Consider the following 15,873-nt stretch of genomic DNA (forward strand, 5'->3'; position numbering starts at 1 on the left):
GATAAAATTAACAAAACTTTAGCTAGACTTAACTATGAAAAAAGAGTAGACTCAAATAAGAAATGAAAGAGGAGATATTATTGCAAAGGATACCACAGAAATACATACAATCATAAGAGATTACTGTGGACAATTAAATGCCAATAAATTACATAAACTAGAAGAAATACATTTTTAGAAATACACAACCTACCAACACTTGATCAGGAAGAAACAGGAAAACTGCACAGACCAATAACAAGAGATTGACTCAGTAATCAAAAAACTCCCCAAACAGAAGACTCCAGGACACGATAGCTTACCAGTGAAATCAACCAAACATTTAAAGAAGAATTAACACCTTTCCTCCTCAAACTCTTAAATACTGAGAAGAAATGAACATTAACAAAGTTACTCTACAAAGGCAGCATTACCTTGATATCAAAACTAGGTAAGGATACCACAAGAAAACTACAGACCAACATCCCTGATGAACAGAGATGTAAAAATTCTCAACAAAATGTCAAACTGAATTCCAGAACACATTAAAAAGATGATATACCATGTTTAAGTGGGATTTATCCCTAGGATTCAAGGATGGTTCAACATATGCAAATCAAAAAATGTAATATATCACATCAATAAAATGAAAGATAGGGGACTTCCCTGGTGGTGCAGTGGTTAAGAATCCACCTGCCAATGCAGGGGACATGGGTTCGAGCCCTGGTCCAGGAAGCAACTAAGCCTGTGCACCACCAAGGAAGTGGCACAGAGCAACTAAGCCTGTGCGCCACAACTACTGAGCCTGTGCTCTAGAGCCCATGTGCCACAACTACTGAAGCCCATGTTCCACAGCAAGAGAAGCCATTGCAATGAGAAGCCCGTGCACCACAATGAAGAGTAGCCCCCACTCACCGCAACTAGAGAAAGCCCGCACGCAGCAGTGGAGACCCAACACAGCCATAAATAAATAAATTAATAAATAATAAAAAGAATAAATAAAATGAAAGATAAAAATCACATGATCACTTCAATAGATGCAGCAGAAGCATGTGACAAAATATAACATCCTTTCATGATAAAAAACCTTTAACAGACTGGGTATAGAAGGAACATACCTCAACATAATAAAGGCCACGTATAACAAACTCACTGTGTGGAAGAGTGAATCTGAAGTGGTTCAGTAAAAACATAAAAAAGATGTTTTTTGCTGAAGAAGAAGAAGAAGAAAGGAAAAAGGCCACTCCAAAAGAAAGCTAGTAAAGAAAAAAGAAATCCTGTCCTGATAATGTAGTTTCCCTGGCTTGCTCATAGTGGACTGTGGAGCAGGAATGGCTCTGGAGATGTTTCAATTAAAAAAAATATTCATAGCCAAAAAAAAATTATACTCAATAGAGAAAAACTGAAAGCTTTTCCTCTAAGATCGGGAATAAGACAAAGATGTCAACTCTGAACACTTCTATTCAACATAGTAGTGGAAGTCCTAGCTAGAGCAATTAAGCAAGAGAAAGAAATAAAATTCATCCAAATCAGAAAGGAAGAGGTAAGTGTCACTATTTGCTGTTGATCTAATCTTATATAGAGAAAATCCCGAGGAGTCACTTTAAACTGTTGGAACTAATCAACGATTTCAGTACAGTTGCAGGATACAAAATCAACATACAGAAATCAATCACATTCCTTTACACTAATGAAGCAGCATCTAACAAAGAAATAAAACTATCCCATTCACAATAGCATCAAAAGCAATAAAATACTTAGGAATAAATTTAACCAAGGAAGGGAAAGTTCTGTATAATGAAAACTATAAGACTTTGCTGAAAGAAACTGATGAAGACATCAACAAATGGAAAGACATCCTGGGTTCATGGATTGGAGGAATTAATATTGTTAAAATCTCCACACTACCCTGAGCCATCTACAGATTCAGTACAATCCTCATCAAAATACCAAAGACATTCTTCACAGAAATAGAATAAACAACCCTAAAATTGGTGTGGAACCACGAAGACCCCAAGTAGCCAAAGCAATCCTGGAAAAAAGAACAAAGCTGAAAGTATCAGACGTCCTGATTTCAAACTATACTACAAAGCCATATTAGTAAAAACAGTATGGCATTGGCACAAAAATGGACACATAGACCAATGGAACAGAATAGAGAGCCCAGAAATAAATTCCAGCATATACGGTCAACTAATATTCAATAAGGGAGCCAAGAAGACCCAATGGGGAAAGTATAGTCTCTTAAAAAAAATGGTGCTGGGAAAATTGGAGAAACACAAGCAGAAAAATGAAATTGGAGCCCTGTCTTACACCACTTGCAGAAATTAACTTGAAAAGGATCAAAGAGTTAAATATAAGCCCTGATAACATGAAACTCCTAGAAGAAGATGTAGGGAAGAAGCTTCTTGATATTGGACTTGGCAATGATTTTTTTCAACATGGTGCCAAAAGGACAAACAACAAAAGCAAAAATCATCAAACTCAAAAACTTTTTCACAGCAAACGAAATCATCAGCATATTGAAAAGGCAACCTACTGAATGGGAGAAAATAATTGCAAATCATACAGTTGATATGGGGTTAACATCCAAAATATATAAAGGACTTACTCAATAGCAAACAAACAATCCAATTAAAAAATGGGCAGAAGGGCTTCCCTGGTGGCGCAAGTGGTTGAGAGTCCGCCTGCCGATGCAGGGGACACGGGTTCGTGCCCCAGTTTGGGAGGATCCCACATGCCGCGGAGCGGCTGCGCCCGTGAGCCATGGCCGCTGAGCCTGCGCGTCCGGAGCCTGTGCGCCGCAACGGGAGAGGCCACAACAGTGAGAAGCCCGCGTACCGCAAAAAAGAAAAAAAAAAAAAAAAAAAAAGGGCAGAAAATTGGAATAGACAGTTTTCCAAAGAGGACATCAAGATGGCCAACAGGCACACAAAAAGATGCCCAATGTCACTATTCAGCAGGGAAATGCAGATCAAAAGCACAAACAGATATCTCACACCTGTTAGAATGCCGATCCTCAAGAAGAGAGAGACAACAGGTGCTGGTGAGGAGGTGGAGAAAAAGCAACCCTTGTACACTGCTGGTCCGAATGTAAATCGGTCCAACCCTATATTAAACAATATGGAGGTTCCTCAAAAAATTAAAAATAGATCTATCATACAATCCAGTAATTCCCCTTCTAGGTATATACCCAAAGGAAATGAAAACAGGATTTTGAAGAGATATAGGCACTCCTGTGTTTACTGCAGCATTATTAACCATAGCCAAGATATGAAAATAACCCAAATGCCCATCAACAGATGAATGGAAATAAAGATATGGCATATATACATAATGGAATATTATTTAGCCGTGAGAAAGGAGGATATCCTGGTATTTGTGACAACATGGATAGACCTTGAGCACATTATGCCAAGGAAGATAAGACAGAGAAAGACAAGTACTGCATGATATTACTTACATGTGGAAACTTAAAAAGTCAAACCTGTAAAAAACAGAGTGAAATGGTGGTTACCAGAGGGTAGGGGATAAGACTGATGTTGTTTAAGGGTACAAACTTGCAATGAGTAGTAAATAAGCCACAGACATCTAATTCACAGTATAATGAATATAGACAAAAATATATACTAAAATTATGTAAAGTCATAAATACTGCTAAAATTGCAATCATGTTGCAATATATAAATATATCATAGTTGCACATTATACATCTTAAATCCACAAAATGTTACATGTCAAATTTATTCAATAAAAAATACATATATATACATGCATGCATACATACATACATACCCTACACCAAAATTTGGGGCCATTTCAAAGATTAATAGGCTCTCTCTAGAGGACTGGTTTTTCACTGCAAATCTTACAGGACTTTTCTATGTGCCTTTTGGACCCCATGAAAACAAACAATCCTCAGTTCTTTTTTTTTTTTTTTTTTTTTTTTGCTGTACGTGGGCCTCTCACTGTTGTGGCCTCTCCCGTTGCGGAGCACAGGCTCCGGACGCGCAGGCTCAGCAGCCATGGCTCACGGGCCCAGCCGCTCCGCGGCACGTGGGATCCTCCCGGACCAGGACACGAACTCGTGTCCCCTGCATCGGCAGGCGGACTCCCAACCACTGCGCCACCAGGGAAGCCCCAATCCTCAGTTCTGCTTGGTCATACTGTTTGGCACAGCAGCACTTTTACATGTGCATGCGTGCGTGTGTGTATGTGTGTGCGTAATGATGCAGCAGGCAATTATATTGGCAGAACTCAAACTCTGTTTTGGTAGACAGCAGCTGGAATCTCAGTTCAATTCTTTTAAACTTCACTGGGCTACTTGGAACCTGCCCCTTACTCCCGGCCTGCACATGAGGTACAGTGACCAGTGAGAAATTTAGGTAGTTTATATACAGAATCTGGAGCTCCCGTTCTCTGCTGCCCACTTCTGGTTATCTCCTTTCTGGGATTTCCATTCTGACTTTTCAGTTGCTATGGTTGCTCCTACCCTTTCCTCTGGTTCTTCAAACCACTAAGACTATCTTCATTTAAGCCTCCTCCCCAACCCCAGCATGGTGCATATAGCAACCTGCCCTTACACAAAACCCAGCAAACCCTGATGATTCACCTAGCATATGTGCCCTCTTCCAAGTGATGACCACCCTCTGGTATCTGCCTGTTTTTTGGTCGCTCTTCAGTACCTTCAGGTAGTTGTTTTCTTTTATATTTTGTCCACATACAGTTGTCTGTGGGAGGTTGGTCTAGGAGGAACTGCTTGACCATTATCAGAAGGCTTAGTGAAGGCTAAGCCAGAAGGTGGAAGAGTCCAGGCCATTCCCAGAGAACTGCAGATTTCACCTCTTCAAGCCCTCAGCTCTTGGGCTTGAACTTAGATGAATGGGGTGGGGAATAAAAAAAAGGCAATGAGATCATCCAAAGCACACTGAAGAAAAGATTAATGTCCAACATGCTGATAACTATATTATACATCTACTTAGGCATTAAAAATTACCCCAAAGCGTAGTAACAACATAACAATAAACATTTATTATCTCTCACAATGTCTCTGGGTCATGGATTTGGGAGCAGCTTAGCTAAACAATCCTGGCTTGCAGTCTCTCATGGGGTTACAGTCAGATGTTGTCCAGGGCTACAGTCATCTGAAGGTTTGATTGGGGCTGGAGGATCCACTTCCATGGCAGCTCACTCACATGACTGGCAAGTTGGCAGTGGTTGTTGGAGGAGATCTCTGTTATTCCCCAAGTGGGCCTCTTCACAGAGTTGCATGAGTGTTCTCATAACAAGGTGGTTGGCTTCTTCCAATGGAAGTGATCCAAGAGAGATCAAAGTAGAAATGACAGTATCTTTTATGACCTAGCCTCAAAAGAAGGTGGTTACTTCCATAGAATCCTACTCATCACATAGGTCAGCCCTATTCAGTGAGGGAGGGGAGTATACAAGGGTATGGATACCAAGAGGTGAGCATCACTGTGGGGGGGGGGCGGGTTGGCAGTTTGAAGACTACCTTCTACAGCATCTAAAATCTTTTATATTAGAGAATCATTCAATGATCTTTAGGACAGGGGCAGTATGGTCGATAATGTATATAGGTTTGCTTAATATGTATTCAACCCTTTTTAGCATGTAGATGATGAAAGACATACAAACTATTATATTCCCCAGATTCCTTTGCAGCTACAGTCTGAGAAGTGATTAAGATTCCATCAGTCAAGGGGAGGTTGGGGGAGGGATGGATTGGGAGTTTGGGCGTTAGCAGATGAAAGCTATTATATACAGGATGGATAAACAACAAGGTCCTACTGTATAGTACAGAGAACTATATTCAATATACTGTGATAAACCATAATGGAAAAGAATATGAAAAAGAATGTCTATATATATGTATAACTGAATCACTTTGCTGTATAGCAGAAATTAACACAACACTGTAAATCAACTATACTTCAATAAAAAATTTAAAAAGAAACAACAAAAAAAAGATTCCATCAGTCAGATGTACTCAAGTGTGACTTGGCTTTGAAATTAAATCAGTGTGTGGAAAGAGAAGATAAATGCAGAGCATGCACATTATTGGAGATTGTGGCTGAGGCAATATGGGGTTTTTTTGCCAATAATTGACAGCAGCTTCTTAATTGGGACCATAGCTGCTGTTTTTTTTTTTAACATCTCTATGGGAGTATAATTGCTTTACAATGGTGTGTCAGTTTCTGTTGTATAACAAAGTGAATCAGCTATACGTACACATGTATCCCCATATTTCCTACCTCTTGTGTCTTCCTCCCACCCTCCCTATCCCACCCCTCTAGGTGGTCACAAAGCACCCAGCTGATCTCCCTGTGCTATGCGGCTGCTTCCCACTAGCTATCTACCTTACGTTTGGTAGTGTATATATGTCCATGCCCCTCTTTCACTTTGTCACAGCTTACTCTTCCCCCTCCCCTTGGGACCATGGCTTCTTGATGGTAGCAATAATGGAATAGTTCTAGAACAAGCAAATCTAATGGTAGTTTCCCAATTTGGTAGGCAAATTCCTGATCTTATAGCTTCTTGGCAGCTCCCTTGGCAGTCCCAACTGGTTTAGGGAGGTGTTCTCCGAGTTCAGCATAAAGTATATTTCTTCAGTCTTTCATCTCTAGATAAGGAGGAAATCCTTTCTGTTTAATTCTAGCTGTAGTAGATTCTATTTTCTGAAATTAGATCTTGAGTGATACAGCAAAATAAAAAGTGTAGTTTCCAGGGACTTCCAGTGGTTAAGACTCCACACTTCCAATGCAGGGGTGCAGGTTTGATCCCTCATCAGGGAACTAATATCCTGCATGCTGTGCAGTGTGGCAAAAAAAAACAAAAACAAAAAAACCCACCACCACCACCACCACCACCAACAACAACAAAAAAACCTGTAGTCTTCAAACACTAGATTTGTTGGACTTTTCTTCCTTGAAATTCTATAGTTAATGGAGATATTCAAGTATCTTTTGGAGAAATATCACACACGCCATCATGAAACCAATCAGCACAAATAACCATTTTTCTTCAGCAATGCTAATCATCCAGGTGGAGGAAGAGAGAAGGCATGTTGGAGAACTGATCTAGGGGTGGAAGGTTGTGCTAAAGGTGGCAGGACAAGTTGAGGGAGTTGATTGTAGGACTGAGAAAATGTGATGACCCAACGAGGTCCAGGATCAGTCTAAAAAGAAATAAGGACAGTAATGGGACTAACATATTGAAAGAATACAGGGAAGGGCTAGTGATCCCCAGGTGGTGGAACACTTAGTGTAATGAATATAAAGATAGGAGGCATTTAGAAAATAGGTAGTGACAGCCAAAGAATGGAGGAAAACATCCTTGGAATTGGGATGTCAGAGACTTGGATGGGTTGTCCACATGGATAATAAGACCTCTTGGCAAGAGTTAAGGCAGAGAAGATAAATGAGATTCAAGTTCCAAAGGCTTATATAAGTGTGGAGGAGAGAACAGAATGTAGTTTGGTGGCTGTAAGGGGAGGTTGATGGAAAGTCATATGCTAGGGGGCAGGAATCTCATACAAAGTCTTTTGCTTAGGTTAGGTTAAAAATGAACAACAATTGGAAAGGGCAGTGGAGAACTGGGAAGATATCGGCAGTACCCTTCAACCAAGAAATATTGGAGTATGAAAGAAGGAACAAAGGAAACCATAAACAAGACCAAAAGACAACCCTCAGAATGGGAGAAAATATTTGCAAATGAAGCAACTGACAAAGGATTAATCTCCAAAATCTACAAGCAGCTCATGCAGCTCAATATCAAAAAACAAACAACCCAATCCCAAAATGGGCAGAAGACCTGAATAGACATTTCTCCAAAGAAGATATCCAGATTGCCAACAAACACATGAAAGGATGCTCAACATCACTAATCATTAGAGAAATGCAAATCAAAACTACAATGAGATATCATCTCACACCAGTCAGAATGGCCATCATCAAAAAATCTAGAAACAATAAAGGCTGGAGAGGGTGTGGAGAAAAGGGAACACTCTTGCACTGCTGGTGGGCATGTGAATTGGTACAGCCACTATGGAGAACAGTATGGAGGTTCCTTAAAAAACTACAAATGGAACTACCATACGACCCAGCAATCCCACTACTGGGCATATACCCTGAGAAAACCATAATTCAAAAAGAGTCATGTACCAAAATGTTCATTGCAGCTCTATTTACAATAGCCAGGACATGGAAGCAACCTAAGTGTCCATCATCGGATGAATGGATAAAGATGTGGCACATATATACAATGGAATATTACTCAGCCATAAAAAGAAACGAAATTGAGTTATTTGTAGTGAGGTGGATGGACCTAGAGTCTGTCATACAGAGTGAAGCAAGTCAGAAAGAGAAAGACAAATACCGTATGCTAACACATATATATGGAATCTAAGAAAAAAAAATGTCATGAAGAACCTAGGGGTAAGACAGGAAGAAAGACACAGACCTACTCGAGAATGGACTTGAGGACATGGGGAGGGGGAAGGGTAAGCTGTGACAAAGTGAGAGAGTGGCATGGACATATATACACCACCAAATGTAATATAGATAGCTAGTGGGAAGCAGCCGCATAGCACAGGGTGATCAGCTTGGTGCATTGTGACCACCTAGAGGGGTGGGATAGGGAGGGTGGGAGGGAGGGAGATGCAAGAGGGAAGAGATATGGGAACATATGTATATGTATAACTGATTCACTTTGTTATAAAGCAGAAACTAACACACCATTGTAAAGCAATTATACTCCAATAAAGATGTAAAAAAAAAAAAAGGAAAGAAAGAACAATATCCTCTTTGAAAAGTGATGCAGGAGAAAGTCAGGATTTACTTAGGATTGTTCTGAAAAGATACCAAAGATTTAGGAAGGTTAGCTTACTATGAAATGTGTGTGTGTGTGTGTGTGTGGCAGTGGTCCAGAAGGCATCACAGAAAGCTCTGGGAGAGAGTTCAGCTGGGGCATACTCAGAGCAGTATGAGAATGACAGGACAACAGGAGACTAGTGAGAGAATTGGCAAGATGTCTCATGCTTATAACTGAAGGATTATAGAAATCAGCATGGATGAACTTAACAGGCTTTGAGGTTCCCATTTCAGGGTACAATGTTTTGGGGCCAGAACTGACTCTCATGGTGATTTCTAAGTATCCTGTCCTAGACTTCAAGGCAGGAAGATCTAGGTCCAGCCCCCTACCCTGGTCAGAACTGGCTCTATGGTGAGGGCTGGGCCCGGCTCTTCTTGTTTCAGGGTCTGAGAGAGGTTACACAGATTATCATCATGAGTTCCACAAGAAGGTCACAGGATTCCCTAGAGAGTACAGCTGACTATTGAACAGTGTGGGAGTAAGGGGTGCTGAGCCCCCCTCCACAGTTGAAAATCTGCATATAACTTTAAAGTGGGCCCTCTGTATCTGTGGTTCTGCATCCATGGATTCAACCAACCTCAGATCATGTAGTTCTGTAGTATTTACTATTGAAAAAAAATCCACATATAAGTGGACCCACACAGTTCAAATCTGTGTTGGTCAAGGGTCAACTGTAGTTGGTTCCATGTGTGGGGCAGGAAAACTCAAAAGGGAGCCTGAGACATCTTGTTGTTTTCAGAAGGTCAGAATACTTTCAGAGGTAACTGAGGTAATATTTTTTTAAAGTGAAGATAAGGAGCCCCTGCAAGTGAATAATAAAAGTTAAAAAAAATTAGCAAAAGATTTAATCAGACAGTTCAAAAAGAAGACATATGAATACCCGAAAAGCATATGAAAAGATGTTCAACATCTTTAGTCATCAGGGAAATAAAAAATGAAAACCACAATACAATACCTTTGGAAAAACCGGTAATTTCTTATAAAGTTAAACATACTTCCCTAAGACCCAACAATTCCACTCCTTGGTATTTACTTAAGAGAACAGAAAATAAAGCTTCAAAAAGGCTTGAAGCTTTATTCATCATAATCCCCACTGGAAACGGCCCAAGAGAATATATAAGCTGGCAAGATGGAATACTGCTCAGCCATAAAAATGAACAAACGACTGATATGTGCAACATATAGATGAAATTCAAAATGATCTTGAGTGAAAGAAGCTTGACCCAAATGAGTACATATTGTATAATTCCCTTTATATGAAATTTGCAAACAGACAAAAGTAGTCTGTAGTGACAGAAATCAGCACAACGGTGGTTTCATCTACCAGGGGAGAAACTGATTGGACTGAAGCATAAGGGAAACATTATGGGGTGTTGGAAATGTTCTATCTTGATAGGGATGTGGGTTGCATGGCTGTATACATTTTTCAAAACACGTCCAACTGTACACTTTAAATAGGTACATTTCATTGTAGGTAAATTATACTTCAACAAAAAAGTAAAAAATGAAGGAATAAATAAGTTAGTCTGAAGAAAGAGCTAATAAAGGCCAACTGCTTACAGTTTGAATACCAAAAATATGACAACAATCAATGTCAACTGGAACTATAAGTCCACAATGATGTAAAATGGTCAAAAACCAGAAAGCATGTTTTAAAAACACATATATAATGATGGGAATCAATAACAAAACGCAAGTACAAGCAAAGGATGTTAAATAGATGACCATCCACCAAGGATGAAGGGGTAGTCTGTGAGAAAATGATGTTGGCCCAACATCAGAAGCACATAGATAAGACAATATAAAATTAGAGTCAGTATGTGGATTGTGGGAAAATAGAGCTTCTAGAACACGGCACAGCTGGAGGAGGACATATTTTTCAAGGACATGGTATTGACTCTGCTGTCTCCCCACAGATGAGGACATGGCCTTGCTGATCTTGGTTCAAATATGAGAAAAGACAGTAATTCCATTTCATTTAACAGCAGTGTAGCTCATACCATATGAACTCTCCTACTGATAATTATAAATCTGGAAAAACAACAACAAAAGAAGTCGCCTGAGTTCACTGGAATTCAACCAAAAGCAGGCAAAGACTACAGAAGATACGACCCTCAAAGAATGGAAGCACACTGGATGAGATCCACATTTAGTGGGCTTTTCCTCAGAAGCCTCCTCCATTTGCTTGGTGAATTGGACATGGAGCTCAAGCAGAAGGATGCAGTCTTACTGAGCTAAGGATTCGCAAGACAGAGGTAGAGTGGCTAGAGAGGCTAGAAATTGAGGAGGAGACATGAGAGAGGAGAAAGCCACAGGGAGGGAGGCTCCAAATATGCCTATAAATTCATCTCAAATCCTTAACTGACCCCTGAAGTGTGCATGTGCAGAGCAAAGCTCCAAGGAGTCCAGGGGCAAAACAACAGCTGAAAGAACAGTTGAACAGACATCTCAGTAGCTGGTCGGTGCCGGAGATTGAATCAAGCAAGGTAAAGGGGCTCTTTGAACAAGCTGGGCTTCCACTGAAAACCCAGAAGTAAAGACTAAGCCTCTGGTCTAAGGTAAACTGAAATAGATCTGCTCAACAAAGCCTAAAACCAAACGTCCACAAGATCAAACTGATGAATTACTAATTTAACTGTGCAATAACGAAAATGAGGTTAGCCTATGTGTGTAAACATTTCCTTAAACCAGTAGCTCTCAAACTTTTGGAGGACTCCAAAGCACTTTCATTTATGTTGGTTACATCTACCAGTATTTACTGTGCTAGAAATTAAAACTGAGAAGAAATCAATCCCATTCACAATTGTACCAAAAAGAATAAAATACCTAGGAATAAATTTTTTTTCATTCATGTGTCATATTTATTGAGCACGGCACCTTTATTTTTTTTTTACTTGTTTAAAATTAATTTTTTTTGGAGTATAGTTGCTTTACAATGTTGTGTTAGTTTCTACTGTACAGCAAGCAGATGAAGGGGCAAGGTAAAATCCCCCAAGACCAAATAAATGAAGAGGAAATAGGCAATCTACCTGAAAAAGAATTCAGAGTAATGATAGTGAAGTTGATCCAAGATTTTGGAAAGAGAATAGAGGCACAGATTGAGAAGATACAAGAAATACTTAACAAGGACCTAGAAGAACTAAAGAACAAACAATCAGTGATGAACAACACAATAACTGAAATGAAGAATACACTAGAAGGAAACAAAAAGATCCTAGGAATAAATTTATCCAAGGAGGTGAAAGACCTGTACACTGAAAACTATAAGATATTGATAAAAGAAACTGAAGGAACAAGTAAACAAAAAGATATTCCATGCCCATCGACTGTAAGAATATTGTTAAATTTTCCATATTACCCAATGAAATATACAGATTCAATGCAATCTCTATCAAAATTTCAATGTAATTTTTCACAGAAACAGAATAAACAATTCTGAAATTCATATGGAACTACAAAAGACCCTGAATAGCTAAAGCAATCTTGAGAAAAAGGAACAAATCTGGAGGCATCACACTCCACACCCTGATTTCAAACTACATTACAAAGCTATAGTAATTGAAACAGTATGGTATTGGCCTAAAAACAGACACACAGACCAATGGAACAGAACAGGGAGTCCAGAAATAAATCGATGCATGTATGGTCAATTAATGTACAATAAAGGAGCCACGAATATACAATGGGGAAAGGACAGTCTCTTCAATAAATTGTGTTGGGAAAACCAAACAGCCACATGCAAAAGTATGAAACTAGATCACTATCTTACACTGTACACAAAAATCAACTCAAAATGGATTAAAGACTTGAATGTGAGACCTGAAACCATGAAACTTCTAGAAGAAAATATAGGCAGTAAGCTTCTTGACATCATCTTGGCAATGATTTTTTGGATCTGACTTCAAAAGTGAAATCAACAAAAGCAAAAAGAGTCAAACTAAAAAGCTTCTGCACAGCAAAGGATATCATCAACAAAATGAAAAGGCAACCTATCAAATGGGAGAATATATTTGCAAATTGTATATCTGATAAAGGGTTAACATCCAAAATATATTAAATCATACAACTCAATAGCAAAACAACAAGCAATCCAATTAAAAACAGAGAGAAGATCTGAATAGACATTTTTCCAAGGAAGACATACAGACGGCCAATGGTACATGAAAAGATGCTCAACATTCCTAATCATCAGGGAAATGCAAATCAAAACCACAGAAATATCACCTCACACCTGTTAGAATGGCTATTATCAAAAAGATGAGACAGATGACAAGTGTTAGTGAGGATGTGGAGAAAAGGGAACTCTGTGCACTATTGGTGGGAATGTAAATTGGTGCAGTCACTATGAAAAACAGTATAAAGGTTCCTCAAAAACTTAAAAATAGAACCACCATATGATCCAGCAATTCCAGTTCTAGTTATTTATCTGAAGAAAATGAAAACACTAATTCAAAAAATATATATTCACCCCCATATTCATTGCTGCATTATTTACAATAGCCAAGCTATGGAAACAATCTAAGTGTCCACTGATGGATGAATGGATAAAAAAGCTGTGGTATATATAATACAATGGAATATTATTCGACCATAAAAAAAGAATAAAATAATGTCACCTGCAGCAACATGGATGGACCTAGAGATTATCATACTAAGGGAAGTAAGAAAGCCCGAGAAAGACAAATATTATATGATACCTCTTATACTTGAAGTCTAAAAAACAAACAAACCCCAAGCTCAAGAACAGATTGGTGGTCACCAGAGAGATGGAGGTAGTTGGTAAAATGGATAAAGGGGGTCAAAAGGCACAAACTTCCAGCTGTAAAATGAATAAGTCATGGAAATGTAATAACAGCAAGGTGACGATTGTTAATAATATTGTATTTCACATTTGAAAGTTGCTAAGAGAGTGGATCTTAAAAGTCCTCATTGCGAGAAAAAAAATTTTTTTGTAAATATGTATGGTGACAGATGTTAACTACACATATGGTGATCATTTCACAATATATACAAATATTGAATCATTATGTTTTACACCTGAAACTAATATGTCAGTGGTACCTCAATTAAGACTCAAAAAGTTTTAAATAATTTATATTTCAATTCATTTAGGAAAAAAATAAACTCATGTTAATGTAGAGAGCACATTTTTTAGAAAAACTACATATGCTTCTCAAACTTTTTAAAAAAGCGAGATGTGTGGCATTATTTTGCATGATTGCAAGTCTCTTCAAAGTGTGCCATAAAAGCAGACATCTAGATTTTCATATATGCTTTTCCATTCAGTCTGTTGCAATATCAATGTTGTTTTGATTGAAGTATATGAAGAAAATCTGATTTCACAGAATTATACATTTGGAAAAGAGCAAAATAGTTTAATGCCTTATTTAGATAACTATGGATGGTTTTCTTTTACATTTCGCCAGAACTCAGCAAGTAGTAGTTCCTTAAAGATTAATGTCACTATGGAAAACTTCGTATACTGTGTTGCATTAAAATCCATTGGTCTATCTTGCACTTTGAATGGATCTTTTACCCTTGCACGATTTTGTATTCAATAACTGATGCATTGGTCATTTCGAACATATTGGTTCACTGAGTCAGGCAGATCTTCCAAAGGTCGATAAAATTTGTTATACAGTATCAAAAATTCACCTTGATTAATGTCATCACCGATCCTCCTACCAGAAATGTCTCTAAGTATTGGGAAGCTGTTTTGCTTCAAAGCTGAAATTTTATCACTGGCAGCACATACTGTTCCTTGAAGTGACAGGCTCACTTGTTCATTTTTGAGAAAACGTGTGCCCAGTTCTCAAGCCTGAATAACTATAGTTTATCTGTCATTCATTCTTCAAAATAAAAATAGTTGCAAAATGCAGCCAGTTCAATATGCAACTCCAATGCACTAGTGCTTTTCCTTGAGACAACCCTCAAACTTGGGCACGCATAAAAAATCTTAAAAATCACATGTACTTAAAGGTCAAGATTTAAAGACATTAATAATTTTTACTGCTTCATCAGGACTTTTAAAAATGAGAGTGGTGTTTTATCTTCTTACTGTGTGTGTATTTAGGCAAAGAATCTGAAGTGCTTGCAGTTTTACTCACGATTGCTTCTGGACCATCGAAGCGAATGTCAACCCAGCAGGAAAAAGTAAATAAGGAAAATAGCTTTGGCCTTGGAGACCCCTTGAAAAGATTTTAGGAATGTGCAAGGGTCTGCAAACCACACTGTGAACTGCTGCCTTAAACTGAAGTGCACTGATTGTGAATATAATTCTGGAATGGTGACAGAGGCTTTAGTAGGAAGGCGTGTAAGAATAACAAAAATTGGGCTTTTTTCTCAACTCTGGCAGGAGTCATGGACAGTGTGCCTTGTAGAGACCCAAAGCGCAAGGGAAAATCCCTTCAAATTTGCTGCATCTGTTCCTGTGGTCTGCAGCTGTCTTTCTTTCTTTCCTTTTTTTTTTTTGGCCGCGCCATGTGGCTTGTGGGATCTCAGTTCCCCGACCAGGGATTGAATTTGCACCCTTGGCAGTGAAAGCACAGAGTCCTAACCACTGGATCGCCAGGAAATTCCCTGCAGCTATCTTTCTATCAGTAAATTCTATAATCCTTCACTAATTTAATCAGAAATGAATAGCAGGGATGAACGGACTCTTTTGGCCCATCGAGAATCCAAACACTGCATACACATTATCTCATTTAATCTTCACAAGAAATCACGAATATTTCCTCTCCTTCCTGCTTTACTTGCTTTTAAACAATATTAAATTTGGAACCTGGAGTCACAGAAGAGATACTGGAAGGTTCCCCTTACCTTAGTGCCCTAAGGGGCATGTCTTTTTCAGCAAACATCATACTTAGCCTACCAGTTCTCTCAACACCACTTGTGTCAGTCTTTCTTAACCTCGGATGCACAATGGAATTACTTGGGGAGTTTTAAAAAAGACTGATGCCTTGGTGCCATCCCCAGAGATTAAGATGGAAGTTCCCTGGGTGCAGACAG

The 15,873-nt window shown here is 38.8% G+C and overlaps 1 protein-coding gene across 6 annotated transcripts in view; it reads right to left on the reverse strand.

Moving 5' to 3' along the window:
- The window catches only part of SYTL5 (synaptotagmin like 5), a 258,849-nt gene that overhangs the window by 45,698 nt on the left and 197,278 nt on the right, over positions 1–15,873 (reverse strand). For 4 of the 6 annotated variants that reach the window (XM_081222097.1, XM_081222098.1, XM_081222096.1 and 1 more), the window contains one exon: positions 6,395–7,171. The exons of 1 other annotated variant lie outside the window; for it this stretch is intronic. The gene's annotated coding sequence lies outside the window, so the exon portion shown is untranslated. Of the gene's footprint in view, positions 1–4,126; positions 5,280–6,394; positions 7,172–15,873 lie in introns of those variants that run through there. One more of the 6 variants, XM_081222094.1, reaches the window with a different exon arrangement.

This window comes from Mesoplodon bidens, assembly GCF_964165515.1.
Source record: "Mesoplodon bidens genome assembly, chromosome: X".
NCBI classification, from domain to species: Eukaryota; Metazoa; Chordata; class Mammalia; order Artiodactyla; family Ziphiidae; genus Mesoplodon; species Mesoplodon bidens.